The sequence below is a fragment of the Dipodomys merriami genome, unplaced genomic scaffold, assembly GCF_024711535.1.
Source record: "Dipodomys merriami isolate MVZ:Mamm:240054 unplaced genomic scaffold, mDipMer1.0.p SCAF_289, whole genome shotgun sequence".
Lineage (NCBI taxonomy): Eukaryota > Metazoa > Chordata > Mammalia > Rodentia > Heteromyidae > Dipodomys > Dipodomys merriami.
In genome coordinates, this window is record NW_027204370.1 from 904862 (window position 1) to 920780 (window position 15919).

The following is a 15919-nucleotide window of genomic DNA, read 5'->3' on the forward strand; positions in this document are numbered from 1 at the left end:
TCCCGAGTAACCAGGATTCCAGGCATGAGCCATCGATGTTTTTAATAATTTAGTAAATTGTATAGTTACAGAAGTTATAATTATCATTGTAACCTGTGTAATATATGTATGTGTGTATTTATCAATACATAAGGATAGAAATAGTTTAACATATTTTTGTATCTACAGTACATATATGAAATCATCCTTCATTATAAAATAAAATGGAAACAAAAGTTAATGAGGAGGAAAACAAAGGGAATTGTTACATGTTTCTTTTTGTTGAATGAAATATGAATCAGTTTGGGAAAACCATCTCTACTTTAACAAAATGGATAATTGCTATTAATTCCAATCCATCTATTTACCCATATTGTACATCCTCGTACATGCGTGTCAAAATCAAACCACACTTTTTGTTTTTATTTAACTCACCTGTTATAATTTAGGGGCTAGATGAAGTAATCAAATAAAGATTAAAAGAATAGTAAGTGAGGCTATGAGTTAGAGCTGAAAAAGATTTTAAATATGATAATAGCTAATTAAAATGCATATTTCTTACTTTTACACTGTTTTTATGTCTCTCATTCCCACATTAGGAAAGTACATAGAACGTTCTCACTAAATTTATGTAATTATTAAAAATGTATTGAAATAATATGGGCACAGTGTGGTTTTAGCTTATTGAGACCTGTATGGGGTAGTTTGTTTTTGAGGATTTGCAATACGTTGTGATGGAGATGAAGGGAAGGATGTGCTTATTCTAGAAAACTGGCTATAGGATTGCTCCCAGAAAGATAATGATGAATTCTTCTAAAAGGTTACAGTAAAATCACTTTCACAATCATCTTCATTACTGCACTATTCACCATAGCCAAGATGCCCTTTGGCAGAAGGATGATTGGAGAAAGTGTGTCATATATACACAATTGTATTGCACCTATCCATTATGAGGACTGTTACATTATTTGCAAAGAAATGGATAGATCTAAAAATATGTTAAGTAAATGAAGTCAGATCCAGACACACAAAGGACCCATGTTCTGTCTCGTATTTGGAAGCCAGAATTATATGCAAATTAAACAACAATATTAACCAAAGCTTTCATTTTTCAGAGCAATATTTAAAAGGTGTAATTTCTTATAAAATTGAATTTTAATCCAAAAAATTGAATACCAAGAAACAATCACTTGGAAGATGTGAGGGGAAGTCAAATGGAAGGAATAAAAAGAGTTATGGAGTAACAGTGAAGACATTATATTCAATGGAAATAATATGAAACTAGAAAAAATTAAAGTGGGGTGAGGTTTGGAAGGGTAGGAAAAGTTATATAAAGATCCATTATACTTAAAAAACTCATTTATTGAATGGAAATTCCCGTGTACAACTAGTTAAGATAATAAAAACATGATTAAAAACAATGGATACATTTGATCTTAAACTGAATTCTCTTAAGCCATGAGTCATTATAATAGTTTCCTCCTCAGAAATTTTCTTTGCAGGTATTTTCCTCATAGTGACAGAAAAGTGATCAATGCAATGCATATCAATACATCACATTGCACATATAAAATCACAGTAAAAATGCTTGATTTCATCACATGATAAAATAACAGGTAGAATGTGCCAAATGCTAATTGATTGTTTTTCCAAGTACTTTACCTATGGTATATAATTTAATCCTCACAATAATTGCATGAAGTGGAGCTCCTTACATTTTTAATTCTCAGATGATTATATTGAAATCTTCAGAGTTGGAATTACTAGTACAACATTGCAGACATGGTGTTAGCCTGAGGTTCATCTCCCACTGTATCAATTATCCTCATTCTATTTTATGACTAAAATACCAGCACTTAGTCTACAAATTCTAGGAAAAAATTCCCAGAATTATTGTGTACACTCATAATATTTTACTTTATCTTAGAAAATAGGGAACTGTAATATGAATACTCAAAGTTCATAATCAATGCATACCTCCCTGGTGAAAAGAACTGCTAAAGTATAACATTCTTGATTTCTAGCTCAAAATAGTAGAAATCATATTTTAACCCTTCACTAAACACTGAACTGCCTGGGGACCCTATCTCTATTTAACACTGTCTTACTGAAAGAATGACCTCCATAATTCCTGATGGAAACAGACTGCAGGTCTTATGGACCAATCATTTCCACACTGTAGCTCAACTAAGTTGTTTACCATTAGAAGTATTTTGATTGCTTTTTATACCTAACATTTTGAGAGAAAGGTACTACTTTAAAATGCTATTAAAGCAAGACTGATATAAAAATCACCTTTGACCCTAGATAAATATTTTATCTTTCCTATAACCAAAAATGCACTCTGACCTATCATTAATGTTAGGAATGAGAGGTTTAAAATCATAGACATCAAGGCCTAAGTATGAATTAAAGACTCTCCATTTTGTGAATACTATTGGTTTAAAAAGACATGAAGGGCTGGGAAGGTGGCTTAGTGGTAGAGCGCTTGCCTTTCATGAATGAGGCCCTGGGTTCGATTCCTCAGCACCACAAAAGCAAAAAGAAAAAAGCTGGAAATGACGCTGTGGCTCAAGTGGTAGAGCGCTAGAATTGACCTGAAGAGCTGAGGGATAATGCCCAGAGTTCAGGCCCCACTACCGAACGCCCCCGCAAAAAAGACATCAATACTACCAAATTTTTCAAAATTTCTTATGATGCTGAAGATTCAATTATAAACTATTAACACTTGATCATAACTCATTTTCATGGGAGTAGAATACAAAACACAAGATTAATCCTAATCATTTTAAAAGACCTTTATTTATACTACAAATTCATTCTTATAACTACAAATAATCTAAAAATAACAAGCACAGTGAGACAAAAAATAATTTAACTGCATCATCTACATTCAAAGGACTGTGCTAATAGAAAACAAAATTATACTAATAATTAGGTTACCCAATTCACTTACATTCTTTTATTCTATTTCTTTTAGTTTCATAAAAACTGGCTTTTCATGAAATGATGCATGAAAAGCCTATATACCCACTTACATTTTCAGATCTTAACAATATTTATTTCAGAAATGTCTTTAGCTGTATAGTCAATGAACTAAAATAATAGTAAAATATTTAAATGTTTTTCAGAAATTGCAAAACTCGCTCTGGGATGTTATTTATATTGGAAAAGATATTCGAAAAGCCTTATTTGTTAAAGTTGTGATAGTTACTCCCACAAAAGAACTATTAATGAAGAAACCTTTGTATGTACAAACTTCAAATGCATCCACAATCTGGAGGTGACACATGTTTTTGTTTTTGTTTTTGAAATATATATCTAACACGCATAGCCACAATACTGATTTTCAGTCAATATGATGGGATATTCAAACCTTAAAAATACGGATTTTATTATCTTAGTGTGAATAGATACGATCTTACAAAGAAAGTTATTTTTAACAGAAATCCGGAGTTTACCTACCTTGAGTTTCACAGAAATAACCAGAGAGTAATACTTATTTGTTCAAGTCGGTCAAAATCACTCCATGAGTATTTCTTAAAAATATAATCAATTTAAGAGGTCAAATACATATCTTGAACTGACAGTCATAACTTACTACCCAATTATATGTGTATCTTTTTACCTAACACATACTAAACGCTGAAAATGATCTCTTTTATCTAACTTAATGTTGTAATTGCTTTGATTATGATGATGTTATTAACAAATAAAATGTACAGAAGGGTGTTTCCACTGAAATGACAGGACAGAACACTGATAAATAAAAAAACATTTTAAAAAACATTTTAACACAGCTCTTTTCAGCCTCACCCTGTTCATATTTGCAAGCAACATTGCAACAGCACACACACACACACACACACACACACACACACACACACACACACACACTTAAACACATATTTGTGCACATGTACACATATACACGCATGCCAAATTCAGAGTTTATTGTACAAAAAAGTTCAAATAAAATATTAGTGATTAGGACAAATTATAATTTGTCTTATTACAAAATAATACATATTCCAGTCACCAGGGTTGTTACATTTTACTTGCCCCTCCACATGTGACCACTTATTTTATTTTAGGTAATTAATTAACTAATTCATTCCTTCATTAGTTAAATACTAATACTAGAGCTTGAACTCAAGGCCTAGCTCTGTCCCAGAATTTGTTATTTTTTTGTTTTAGTTTTCTCAAGGCTAGCATTTTACTGCTTGTAAGACAGCTCCATTTCTAGCTTTTGCTGGTTACTTTCAAACCAGAATCTAATGGACTATTTTTCTTGGTCTGGTTTCAAACCACAATCATCAGATTTCATCTTTCTGATTAGCTAGGAATAATGACATGAACCACCAGTGTGGCTCCTACTTTTTCCTATACTTATCTATTGCATATACTTCGATAGCAATTAAATATTGAGAGTATAGAAGCAAGATGTACACTGAGTATACTCTTCTCTCAGAAAATCAAGTTAGTAATGTAAATTTCTTCTTAAGATCATACACAAAAATACTTAAGAAGAAATCTGATGATGATGATGATGATGATGATGATGATGATGTGTGTGTGTGTGTGTGTGTGTGTGTGTGTGTGTGTGTGTGTGTGCTGCAATATGTTTCACATATAAGCACTGTGCAGGGGTGTCCAGCCATTCAGATTTATCGCATAAATATCTGCCTTGAGCTACTAACTCATGGACAATGTCTAAGTGTCCGCTCTAGGCTTCCTGATGAAGAGGGGTATACTCATCCTCATCCCTAGTATTCATGAGTGGCCTTTTTGGAAAGTAGTGTCCGCACTGTAGTAAGCTACAAGAAAAACACTCTACCACTTATCACCTTCCCAGCCCAAGGATTAAGATTCTTGTCTGTAATTTAGTCAAAGCTATGTCTCTTTATGTAGGTGACTAAAAATGTATGTGCTAATTTCAAGTAAATACATAAATTCTATTTCCATCTCTTTTAACAAATAAAACAATAAAACTGCTTTATAAATAGATCAGAAGCATTGATTTTGTGGATAGCTAGGTCATTGCACATCTGTATCTCTCTTCCTCTCTCTCATGATTTTCATAGACAATATGGTTGCTCCATAATTGTCCTAATTTATTTTGCTTTTATATTTTTGGTTGCATCATTTCACTTTCTGCTCTATCATTTCCCATATCAGCACCACATAAACAGAACCACAGAAGTGATTCTGTGGTTCAACTAGTAGAGCGCTTGCTTTGATTTGAAGAGCTCAAGGACAGTGCCAAAGCCCAGAGTTCAGGCCCCACAAGTAATGTTTTTTTTTTAAAAAAGAATCTAAATCCTTGATAACTCTAGGAACAAATATGACTGAAATCAGTTGAATCACACTTTTCCTGCACAATGAAAGAAAAGGTCCAGGCTAGGAAAGCTGCTAGAGAAGGCAGGCAGATTGTATCTGTGAAAAAAAACTTTCAGGAAAATGGTATCGAGGATTACTTACTGGTGATCCACTTGCATTGGAAACATGATGCTGAACTATTACTTGCTGATTCTGAAATATTGCTTCGATCATTATATTCTCCAAGAAGAAAAAATGAAATTTAATTGATATCAAAGGAATACTAATACATTTTGACTTCTCATTAAGCATCTTCAATCATCAAAATCACTTGAAAACAGTAGATAGGCCAACTTTTTTAGATGAAAACAAGTGTCTTTAAAAAAACAAGGAATTTAAATAGTCATGCAAAGGACTTCTATTTTACTACTGTATTATACATTTTTTTCTAATGTTGGGTACCAATAAATAATGGATCTATTAGAAAGCTCTTAAAGCTCATATATTGAAAAGTAAGTTCTCTTACACTATATCATAGTATTTCCCAAGTCATATACATAGAAGGCATTGTTTCCTATTTTCTCCTTCCTAGAATAAGCTGCACATGTAGACACCACTGGTCCTCATTTTCAGTCTGTGCATTTGAATACGGAGGAAATCTTTCCTCTGCTCTTTATCAATTCACTACTATCCAGTTAGAATAATTTAGAATAGTAAAAATGGAAAAAGAGAAAATAAATCATGGTGAAAAAACATATGCAGAAAATTCACCGGATTTTCTGACCATGTCAACCAACGTGAGCTACTGGGGAAATACATGGACACCTCATTCCCACTATTACTCAAAGTCTCTGGTTAGGCAATTCTGATGAAGACAAGGAACAAGATGAAAACGTGAAGAATGGTATCAATTGCAAGAAAATAATGGAGAAGAATCCATGCAAATTTCTTCTTTGGGATGCCGAAATTAATCGACTTACTAGAGTTCCGAGACTACTTTCCCAAAAGGCCACTCATATGTATACTAGGGATGAGGTAAGTATACCCCTTTTCATCGGGAAGCCTAGAGTGGACATTTAGACATTGTCCATGAGTTGGTACCTCAAGGCAGATATTCATGCAATAACTCTGAATGGCTTGGCACCCCTGCACAGTGCTTATACGTGGAATAACACCAGAATGGATTCTTTCTTACTTCATTATGATGAAGATACCAATCCCCAAACTAAAGGTCTCTTGACACCCTTGCATTTTGCTGCTGGGAATAGAAATAGCAAAGATATGCTGTATCTCCTTCTGTTGAAACATTATATCAAACCGGGTCTGAAGAACAACTTGGAAGAAACTTCATTTGATATTGCCAAAAGGATAAGTATGTATCACTACCTCTTTGAAATTGTGGATGGCTCTACAAATTGTTCTCCTACGTAGGAGTTTGGTTAAGTTTCTTAAATTTCAAAAGTGCCAGTCCATCCTTTGTGTCCCTACAACATATTTTCATATACAAAGCAACAGCAATATCTTAATTTAAAAATTCATGGATTCCATTGTATTCTTCCACGTGAATTGCCAGATTTGATATCAAAATGTATTCAAGAGTTGTTTGTATGCATCTATAATGATTGCTGCAGAGGTTGAGATTTTTTTAAATTTTAACTTATGGTTGAAATGAATAGTATAGAAACTAAAGATATTCCTGGTGCTTGTCTAAAAAAAGTATCTATGTTTGTATAAAGTCCAGAATATATTTCATTGTCTTCTATATATAATACGTTGAAGTCTACATTGATTTACAATATATAGGTTCATTCATAAATGTGTCCTTTCAGATTACATTCCATAAAGTAAAACTTTAAGATTCCTTTTTCCTAGGTCCTTATATTATTTGTTTTTTATTTTTTTATTTTATTTATTTTTTAACAATTACGATTTTTTTATTGTGAAAATACCATACAAAGGAGTTACAGTTACTTGGGCAAGATAATGAGTACATTTTTTAGCAAGAATTGTTGCCTCCTCTTTGTTTCCTTCCCATCTCTTCCCATCTCGCACCGCCAACCCCTCACCTCCGCCTACTCTCCCCCTACTCCTTACCCCTGCCTCCCCTCCACCAGGCCAAAGTTGTAAAGTTCATGTTTCAACATAATGACTTGTACATATCGTTGTTGCAAGGGTCCACCTGTATCCCTATTTAAATTATTTGTTTTTTTTCCCTTCCCCTCCACAACTTATCCCAACATCAAATACAGTGAAACCAGGGGTTATACTCTGGGGAAGGGACATAGAAAGCAACAAACAAATCATGATATAAATGTGTTAGAAACAACAACATGAAAAAAAACACTTTTATTCCACCTTCCCATCCCTTCCCATCCTTCCCCCTCCTTCCCATCCAGCCCTCCCTGCCCCCCTACCAAAGTTGTAAAGTTCATTTTCGACATAACAACTTGTACTTGTCATTGTTGCAACGGGTCCACCTGTATTCTTATTTAAAGGACTTGTTTTTCCCCTTCCCCTCTACAAATTATACCGACATCAAATACAGTGAAAGCAGGGGTTATACTGTGGGGGAGGGACATACAAAGCAACAAAGAAATAATCTTATAAATGCATTAGAAACAATCACATGAAAGAAAAAGAACATTTGAATACATATCTTAGGGTTCATTTCCCTAACATCACCTTATTTGACCTTTTCTGCTTGACTCAGACATATACTAGATATGGCAAGTAAGGAACACCATGGGACCTATGTTTCTTTGGGCTTGGCTTACTTAATATAATTTTTTCCAAGTCTTTCCATTTCCTAACAAATGGGGCAATGTCATTCTTTCTGATGGAGACAGAGAATTCTATTGTGTATATATACCACATTTTCTTGATCCATTCTTCTAGTGAGGGGCATCTGGGTTGGTTCCATAAGGTAGTTATAGTAAATAATGCTTCAATAAACATAGTTGTGCTGGCAGCTTTAGTGTGGTCTTGTTTGTAAACATTTGGGTAAATGCCCAAAAGTGGGATTGCTTGGTAAGAGGGGAGCTCTATGTGGAGTCTTTTCAGGAACTTCCATACTACTTTCCAAAGTGGGTGAACAAGTTTACACTCCCATCAACATCCCCTCCAGCATCTGTTGTTGTTAGAGTTCTTGATTTTTGCCATTCTAACTGGGATGATGTGGTATCTCAATGTTGTTTTGATTTGCATTTCTTTTATGGCTCGGGAGGTTGTGCATTCCCTCATGTGTCTATTGGCCATCCTTCTTTCTTCTTCAGAGAAGTTTCTCTTTAAGTCTTTAGCCCACTTATTTATTGGGCAGTTGTTTCTTTGAGGATTTGTTGTTGGGGGGTTTGATTTTTTGAGCTCCAAGTATATTTTAGATATGAGACCCTTGTCCATTGTATGGTTAGTGAAGATCTTCCCCCAATCTGTGGGATTTCTATTGATCTTGCTAGCTATGTCCTTTGCCATAGAGAAGCTCTGCAGCTTCATGCAATCCCATTTGTCCAAACCTTCTTTGATTTGTTGTGTTTCTGGATCTCTATTAAGAAAATTTTGGCCTGCGCCAAGGAGACCTAGGGTTTCTCCTATTCCATCCTGTAATGTTTTCAGAGTGTCTGCTTTGACTCCAAGGTCTTTGATCCATTTGGAGTTGCTTCTGGTGCACGGTGATATATAAGAATCTAGCTTTGGTTTTATACAAGTAGTTAACCAATTTTGCAAGCACCATTTACTGAAAAGACTATCTTGCATTCTATCTTTTTAGCTCCCTTATCATTAGATGGCTATAGGTCCTGAGGTCTGTTCTTGTGCTACTATCATGCTGTTTTGATTACTATGGCTTTATAATAGAGTTTGAAATTTGGTATTGATATTCACTAGCAGTGTTCTTTCCGTTGAGGAGCGTTTTTGCTATTTGGGGTCTTTTATTGTTCCATATGAATTTTTGGATTGCCTCTTCTATTTCCTTGAAGAATGAGGTTGGATTTTGATTGGCATCGCTTTGAATTTGTAGATAGCCTTGGGAAGTATTGCCATTTTCACGATGTTAATCTTGCCAATCCAGGATCATGGGCATTTTCGCCATTTTCTTAGTTCTGTTTTTATATCCTTTTTCAAGTTTTTACAGTTTTGATCATAAATGACCTTCACTTCTTTGGTTAAGTTAATTCCTAGGTATTTTATTTTTTGTGGGGCTATTACAAATGGAGTTGCTTTCCTAATTTCAGCAACACTTTACTCATTATTGCCATACAGAAAAGCCATTGATTTGGGGGTTTAATTTTATACCCCAGTACTTTGCCAAAGTTTGGAATCAACTTCAGTAATTTGGGAGTCGAGTCTATCGTATTCTTTAAATACAAGATCATGTCATCTGCAAAGAGGGAGAGTTTTATTTCTTTTTTCCCTATTTGGATCACTTTTATGTTTGCATCTTGTCTTAGTGCTGTAGATAGGAATTCTATTACTAGATTGAAGAGAAGTGGTGATAGTGGACATCCTTGTCTTGTTCCAGAGTTAAGAGGAATGACTTTAGATTTTCACCATTAAGTATAATGGTGCCTGTAGTTTTGTCATATATAGACTTTATTCTATTGAGGAATGTTCCATGGATTCCTAATTTTTCCAGAACCTTCATCAGAAAGGGGTTTTGGATCTAGTCGAATGCTCTTTCTGCATCTATTGAGATAACCATGTGGTTCTTATCCATGCTCCTGTTGATGTGATGAATTATATTAATTGATTTGCGAATATTGACCCAGCTTTGCATCCCTGAAATGAATCCTGTTAGATTGTGGTGTAGGATTTTCTGAAGACGATTGGCCAAAATTTTGAGAAGTTTTGCATCAATGTTCATGAAAGAAATGGGCCTATAGTTCTCTTTCTTTGATGAGTCCTTTCCTGATTTTGGGATGAGAGTTATGATGGCTTCATAGAATATGTTGGGTAGTGAACTTTCTCTTTCAATTTCATTGAAGAGTTGGAGTAGTATTTGTGTGAGTTCTTCTTTTAAAGGCCTTGTAGAACTCTGCTCTAAACCAACTGGACCTGGACTTTTCTTAGCTGAGAGGTCTCTATTGCAGTTTCTATTTCAATGCTTGAAATGGGCCTCTCAAGATGGTTTAACTAATCTTGGTTTAGTTTTGGCATGTCAATATTTGCTAGGAAATGGTCCATTTCTGCCACGTTCTCAAACTTATTAGCATAACGTTTTGCGAAATATTCCCTTATAATGTTCTGAATCTTGGTTGTTTCTGTGGTGATGTTTCTATTCTCATCTCTGAGTTTTATTTGGGTGTGTTCTCTTCATTTTCTGATAAGATTTGCGAAGGGCCTGTCAATTTTGTTAATTTTTTCGAACAACCAAGTCTTTCTTTTGTTGATGTTTTCTATAGTTTTTTTGTATTCTAATTCATTTATTTCTGATTTAATTTTAATTAAAATGAATTAATTGAAATAATTATTTCTTTCCATCTATTACATTGGGGTATATCTTGCTGCTCTTTTTCAAGGAGGTTCAGATGTCTCATTAAATTGTTACTTTCAGATCTCTCCAATTTGTTGATGTAAGATCTCAGAGCTATAAACTTGCCTCTAAGTACTGCCTTTGCTTTGTCCCAGAGGAGCTGGTAATTTGTGTGCTCATTTTTGTTGGATAGCATGAACATTTGAATTTCCTGTCTAATCTCTTCCATGACCCACTCATGATTCAGCAGTGTGTTGTTCAGCCTCCATGTGTTACAGGACTTTCTTTGGTGGCTTTTGGTGTTGAGTTCTAATTTTAATCCCTTGTGGTCAGAGAGAATGCACGGTATCACTTCAATGTTTCTGAATTTGGACAAGTTTGCTTTGTGGCCTAAAACGTGGTCTATTTTAGAAACTGTTCATGTGTTGCTGAGAAAAATGTGTATTCTGATGCTGATGGGTGAAATATTCGGTAGATATCTGTTAAATCTAGTTGATCTATGAAGTTGTTTAGATCTGGGTTTCTCTGTTGAGTTTTTGCCGAGTTGATCTATCTAGTAGGGAGAATAGTGTGTTAAATCCACAACAATTAATGTCTTTGGACTCTATGGGATTTGAGGGAAACTAGTGTTTCTTGGATAAATTTGGATGCTCCCTTGTTTGGCGAGTAGATATTTAAAATTGTAATATCCTCCTGAAGGAGAGATTCCTTAATTAGTATGTAGCAACCTTCTTTATGTCTTCTCATGAATTTTCATTGGAAGTCTATTTTATCTGATATTAGGATTGCAACTCCCGCCTGTTTATGGGGGCCGTTTGCTTGGTAGATTTTTTTTCCAACCTTTAACATTGAAAATGTGTTTGTTTTTACTGGCAGGATGTGACTCCTGAAGGCAGCATATAGAAGGATCTTGCTTTTTAGTCCTTCTAGACAGTCTATGTCGCTTAATTGGAGAATTAAGACCGTTAATGTTGAGAGATAGGACTGAGAGGTATTTGGGAGTTCCTGCCGTGTTATCCACCTTGTTGGGGTCTACAAAAACTGGGTTCTTCCTAAGGTTCTTGGATTCTCAGTTTGGGTGCAGTTTCTAGGCCTTTATTGTGGTCTTGTTGGTTTTCTATGTGTAGGACATCTTTAAGAATCTTTTGTAGGGCTGTTTTGGTAGAGATGTACTGTTTCAATTTTTCTTTGCTATGGAAGGATTTTTTTTGGCCTTCAGTTATGAAGGAGAGTTTAGGTGGATACAGTATTCTTGGGTGGTAGTTGTTTGTCTTTAGGGCATGGCATACATCATTCCAGTCTCTTCTTGCTTTGATTGTCTCTGCTGAGAAATCTGAGGTGATTCTAATTTGTTTCCTTTTATAGGTGATTGATCTTTTCTCCTTGACATGTTTAAGGACCTTTCCCTTGTTCTCAATTCATCCTATGTGGATTATAATGTGACGGTGGGATGTCCTATTCTTGTCTGGTCTATTTGTAGTTCTAAAAGCTTCTTGTATCTGAATAGGCCTATCCTTTTGCATGTTGGGAAGTTCTCTTGTAGGAGCCTGTTAAACAAATTTCCTTGACCATTAACTTCTGTTTCTAGGTGTTCCGCTACACCCATAATCCTCAGATTAGGCCTTCTGATTGTGTCTTCCAAGTGTTGGATAGATCTATCATATTTCTTGGACTTGACTTGGATGGCTGTATGTTCTTTCTCTATAATATCTAGGCTGTCTTCAATCCCCGAGTTTCGATCTTCTGCATGGTCTAAACTGCTGTCAAGACTTTCTATTTTAAAATTTCTTTTCCTTCTAATTGGTCAGCTTTGATGGCTTCAAATTCTTTGTTGAAGCTTTGTTTTTGATGTTGTATGAACTTTTTTACTTCCTTAATTTGGTGTTCAGTGTTCATTCTCAAATCACTTAGTTGAATGTTCATGGTTTGCTTAAATTCCCTTTTCTTCGGTTGGGTTCCATTCAGTATTCCCTTTGTGGTCTCCCTGACTTTCTTCAGCTGTTTATTAATGGATTCCATGTATACCTTTAGTGATCATTGTGTATACTCTCAATTCCTGTATTACTCTTTGCTTAGCTTCCTCATGTTCACGCCATTCCTGTAGTTCTCTTTGAGTGTTCTCAGCCTGCTCATGCCATTCCTGCCTTTTTCTTTAAGTATTCTCAAGCTCTACACCCAAATCCTGTATCAGTTTTTGAGTAGCTTCCTAAGCTCAGAATATTCCTGTATAAACCTTTGGTTTGCCTCCTCTCTCTCCCTATCACACTCATACAGAGTCCTTTGTAGGTTTTCAATCTTTTCCTGTATTGACCTTTTGTTTGCCTCCATTGAACTTTTGTTTGTATCCTCTCTCTCTCTCTCTCTCTCTCTCTCTCTCTCTCTCTCTCTCTCTCTCTCTCTCTCTCTCTCTCTCTCTCTCTCTCTCTCTCTCTCTCTCTCTCTATCATGCTCATACAGACTCCTTTGTATATTTTCAATCTTTTCATTTATCATGTTTGCCAGCACTGTTTGTAGAGCTAATTGGGAACTCTCCTCTGGATTATTCATTATCTGTTCTGTCCCCTGATTATCATGAGTGGGAGTTGAGATACCCAGGACTTGCCATTTTTCTTGTCTTTTTCTGGCTTACTCGGCCCATTTGGGATGAAAATAACACCAGTTTAGTGCTAGAACACTAACTTAAGACAAGCATCAACCAAAGTCTGTATTTGCACAGTCAATAGTCTGCAGATACAATTTCGTTCAATAGGTACATCTATTCAACGTCAAATGGGCTAACAACCACAAATATGAATTTGACAAACCAGAAATTATTAGGGTTAGGGAGAGATATGGGTAAAAAATAGGAAGGCACAGGGAGAGTTAACTTAACTAAGTCCTAATCTCAAAGCAGGAAATAGGTGGGATAGGTTGAAAGTAGAGATAAAAGAAGAAGAAGAAAGAGCAAGGGGAAAAATAAGAGACCAGAAAAAATAGAAAAGTAAAAATTAAAAATATTATGCAGATTCAAAACGAAATATTCAGAGAAGCACATGCATATAATGCAGAAGGGGAGGGATATAAAGGAGATGTGAAAAATTGCTTACTGCTAATTACTGCAAGGAATTGGAGCCCTGAAATATTATAGGAAATGAGAAATTGAGATGGGACTTCAATTACTTTCTGTTAGCATGTTGCATGGGCCAAGGTGAGAAGACTTGCCATTGTTATCTGATGATGCAGATAACTGGGATCTGGTATCCTCAGACCCGTGGGTACTGCAGAAGAATAATAGCTACACTTCCGGCTTTTTTCTTTTTGCTTATGTGGATCTGAGGTATCTAACCCCCATTCTGTGAGTGTTCTTTGTCTGAACTGTTTACTCCAGTCCTGAGCTGTGGCTTTATAGCTTATGAAGATAGAATGGAAGAATCAAGATCAAGAACCCATTACACCACTGGAGAGAAAACAGTACCCTATGGTTTCTCTCATCTGTCTTCACTAATCTTTTCTCATACTTTTAATAAAGTCAAGTGATTTTGAATTATATTTCCTTCTTTTTCAGAGAATTATTGTTTGGTAATTAAATGTCAATTCACAAATTTTGATGACTTTTTTTTTAAAGAACTTTGAATTTAAATTCCACTACAACTTTGTTTCACACAGTGAGAGTATATTTCCTGGGTAAGGACAATTCTCAAGGGAACCTACAGGATTTACAGCAAGGTTTGTGAGGTTTGTTTGTTTAGTGTGAAAATGAGCCATATTCACCCACATTGTTCCCTCTCAGCTAAGTCTCCATGGATTTCTTTGCATTAAAGCCTATTTTCTCAGACAATTTTAAATTTTCTTAATAGGCTAAGTTGTTAAAATGTTTGAACAATTAAAATTTACCTGTCAAAAATTTTTAACTCTTTTTAAATTCCTTTATCAGAATCATGAATTCACCAATCTTAATCCCACCTTTACCATCAAAAACAGTTAACATGTTGTTTTAATGATATAGTGTCCATGAAACTACTATTTTCCAGTGGGTTTGTATTGCGTATATTTGACCACATAAGCTGATGCTGAACAAAATGAATTCCAAGATATGGAAACAGATATTTATTTGCAGTTGTTTTTTTATGTACTATGTGATTTCTAGTTTCTTTGAGATTTTCCCCTATGGTTTATCCCCTGCTGTGTTTGATTTTGGTACCCTGTATATTGTGTATACATTTACCTTAATAAGGAAGGGAACAGGAACAAAAACAATGGCGAGTCAAAGGACAAACAGCAAACCAATGCAATAGCAATTCTCACAAGACAATAAGTTGCAAATGTACATTACAACTTGGGAGGGTTATTAGGGTGAAAGAAAAACTTAGAAAATTGAGTGAAGGGATAACAAATTTGAAAAGTTATGTACTCACTACCTTACAATGGCTGTAACCACAGTGCACATCATTTTCACATTAAAATAAAAAAAAATAAGCTGATGAAATAAAATTTCACTGTTTTGGTATAGTAAATATTATTCTTTATGTAGTAACTTTTAAAAAATCAGTCTTATTGGCATCTAATTTGAATTAATTACCTCTTCTTTATCAAAGGGTCATCAACTTGAACGATATCCAACTACAAAATTTTTTTAGGGAGTTCCGGGAAGATGGCGGAGGAGAAGCTGGAATCTGAACAAGCTCTCGCATAGAAAGGAGTTTTAGAGTTCCAGTGAACAATCCTAAGCCAGAGAATCACACCAAGTGTGTCATCACAGGACAGAGAGTTAGACAAGAGAGGGGAAGCCAAGGAAACGCAGCAGCTGCTGCTCCGGTGGCAGGGCCGCGGCGGCGGCGACCACCGCCGCGGAGACATACCTGAGACACAGAGAGTCGGGGATGAAGGAGCCAGACGCAGCGGACGAGCGGATTCTACTCAACACCAACAAGAATCGACAAGGAGCGAACATCTTCATCCTGCTGTTTGCAGACCAGAGACGACCCAGGATCCAAGACTCGGCCTGAGTACAAGCCCGACATCCTCACTCCTTTTCAGGGAGCAGAGGAGGGAAGGCCACCCCTCCCCCCCCAGCACCGGTGATCTCCATCTTGGATACCGACAAAGTTCGGAGGAGCTGCTAGCTCCAGCTCAGGCCTTGGAATAAAATGAGTCATTTAGCAGGTCACAAGAACTTAA

General features: G+C 35.6%; 1 long non-coding RNA gene across 1 annotated transcript in view; it reads right to left on the bottom strand.

Annotated features, from left to right (window-relative positions):
• Nucleotides 1-3460: 3460 nt before the first annotated feature.
• LOC138838704 (uncharacterized) overlaps nt 3461-15919 on the bottom strand; it is a 31691-nt gene continuing 19232 nt past the window's right edge. The window contains exons 2-3 of the long non-coding RNA XR_011375726.1: nt 5461-5538; nt 3461-3518 (exon numbers count right to left, since the gene is read on the bottom strand). This is a non-coding gene — a long non-coding RNA (uncharacterized lncRNA). The remainder of the gene's footprint in view (nt 3519-5460; nt 5539-15919) is intronic.